Source organism: Nylanderia fulva, unplaced genomic scaffold (genome assembly GCF_048542155.1).
Source record: "Nylanderia fulva isolate GAGA-0341 unplaced genomic scaffold, ASM4854215v1 Scaffold806, whole genome shotgun sequence".
Taxonomy (NCBI): Eukaryota; Metazoa; Arthropoda; class Insecta; order Hymenoptera; family Formicidae; genus Nylanderia; species Nylanderia fulva.
The window spans coordinates 1-2,500 of NW_028190924.1; the positions used below are offsets into that span (position 1 = coordinate 1).

At 57.7% G+C, this 2,500-nt stretch overlaps 1 pseudogene; it reads right to left on the minus strand.

The window, feature by feature from the left end:
• On the minus strand, nt 1-1,490 carry LOC146719956 (large subunit ribosomal RNA; annotated as a pseudogene; the record flags this gene model as incomplete).
• Nucleotides 1,491-2,500: the final 1,010 nt, after the last annotated feature.

Consider the following 2,500-nt stretch of genomic DNA (forward strand, 5'->3'; position numbering starts at 1 on the left):
GCCAGTTCTGCTTACCAAAAATGGCCCACTTGGCACTCTGATCCGAAGATGCTCGTGGCTTCATAATTCAAGAAAGCCAGAGATCTCACCCATTTAAAGTTTGAGAATAGGTTGAGGTCGTTTCAGCCCCAAGGCCTCTAATCATTCGCTTTACCAGGTGAGACTCGCGCGCGTTCCGTGCGGAACGGCCGAGTGCCAGGTATCCTGAGGGAAACTTCGGAGGGAACCAGCTACTAGATGGTTCGATTAGTCTTTCGCCCCTATACCCAGTTCCGACGATCGATTTGCACGTCAGAATCGCTACGGACCTCCATCAGGGTTTCCCCTGACTTCGTCCTGACCAGGCATAGTTCACCATCTTTCGGGTCCCAACGTGTACGCTCTGGGTGCGCCTCTTCTCGAAGATGAGAACGAGACGCCCCGGGAGTGCGAGGCCGCATCGCGACGCGGCCCATCCTCCCTAGGTCGACGGCCAGGGCCGACCTTCACTTTCATTACGCCTTTAGGTCTCGCGACAAGTCCCAATGACTCGCGTACATGTTAGACTCCTTGGTCCGTGTTTCAAGACGGGTCCTAAGAGTACCCAAAGCAGTAGCGTCGCCGACCGGTATCGATCTCCCGCGAGACCGCGAGAGACGTTCGCAGGCCTGTCGAAGGTGTACCGTACTGTAACCAACAGCGGGCCAGGACCGGGGACGGCGCGAAGTCCGTAACCTCCGAGTACCGTGGCGCGCGCTTGCGACGGTCTCGACGCACCGTGAATAGTGCGGCCTGATACCTTGCGCGTACCGCCGAGCAGCCGGCCGGACGACCGAGGGTTTGTCGCGTGCCGTTTTACCGGCGACGCGACAGACACCGCACCCGAGCCGTAGGCCGACACCCAGCGGGTCGCGACGTTCTACTTGGGGAGAAGTGCACGACGACGAGCGCCGGACATCGGCGCACGGTAGCGTGCCCGCGCGCGAGCCGCAAGGACTCCGCGGGACATCGCCGACCGACGCGAAGCCAGCGCCGCTGACGATGAATCTCCCCGTTCGATCTTTTGGGTTTCTTAGGTTTACCCCTGAACGGTTTCACGTAATCTTGAACTCTCTCTTCAAAGTTCTTTTCAACTTTCCCTCACGGTACTTGTTCGCTATCGGTCTCGTGGTCGTATTTAGCCTTAGATGGAGTTTACCACCCACTTAGAGCTGCACTCTCAAGCAACCCGACTCTAAGGAGAGATCCTCCCGAGGCGCGCACCGGTCGCTACGGGCCTGGCACCCTCTACGGGTAAGTGGCCCCATTCAAGATGGACTTGGACGCGACGCGGCACCTCGGGATAAGCGGATCCTCCCAAACACCACATTTCCCTGCGGCGGAACCGCGGGATTTGGTGCTGGGCTCTTTCCTGTTCGCTCGCCGCTACTAAGGAAATCCTGGTTAGTTTCTTTTCCTCCGCTTAATAATATGCTTAAATTCAGCGGGTAATCTCGCCTGCTCTGAGGTCGTCGCATAGTGAGTTTTCGTAGCCGTTTGCCTCCTCCGCGTCGCTCATCGTCGTCTCTCCTCTATAATATATATTATAAGAGGGAGAGAGAGAGAGCGTCGAACGAGAGAGCAGCAGCGGCAGCACACGAAATACGCGAGAAGGCAAATCGCCGGGGCGCTAACCGCACACACACTCGTTGGTGGTAATGGAGACGATATATCGCGGGGTTCGAGATTCTCGGCTCTCCCTTCTCTTTTATATACGAAATTCGGGCGGAATCAATTCGACGAGTACACGACGCGGCGCGCCGGTCCCCTTTTTTCGCTTTACAAAAATTTCGTGGACTCGGACACGCGGTCGGCTCGCGATTCAAAACCCTTCTCCGTAAAGAGGTAAAGGATTACGAATGCTCTCTCCGCCGGACGACGACGCGCCGTATATTTCTCCGTAATACCGTTATGTGTGCGGGCAAGGGCGCCTCGGCATAAGACGCGCGAGCGCTATCGCACCGAGAGACGCGGCACAGAGTGCGAGAGCAGTCCGGTCAGTCTGTGTGATGTACGGAGAGGAGAGACGGTGAGACAAGCGCTACCTACTTTCGGGAGACAACGACGCACGCGCCGCTCTAGGGAAAGCGGTGCCATTCACCGTCCTGACCCTTTTTTTGGCCGTTTGTTGCTCCCTTCGCGCGCGCTCTTACTCTCATCCCATTTCTCCTCGGCTCTCGCGTACACACACGACTTGGATACACAAACACGCTCCCCCTCTTAATTCGCGCAGCATTCTCTGGGCGCGCGTTCGCCAACGTTTTACACGCTTGTGCGCTTCTCCTCCTCATTATTATTATTTCGGTGTGTCATTTCAGACGACGCCAGGATTTGCACCGCGGCCGGTCGGCGCGGCACAGACACCTCGGGCGAACGTCCAACGATCGCTCGTACGCCCATTGTAAGCGTTGCACAGGGCACACGGCGACGCGCGCGCCATTCTCTGGTCGCCCGCGTCGTGGCCGTGCGCGCTTTTCGGGCG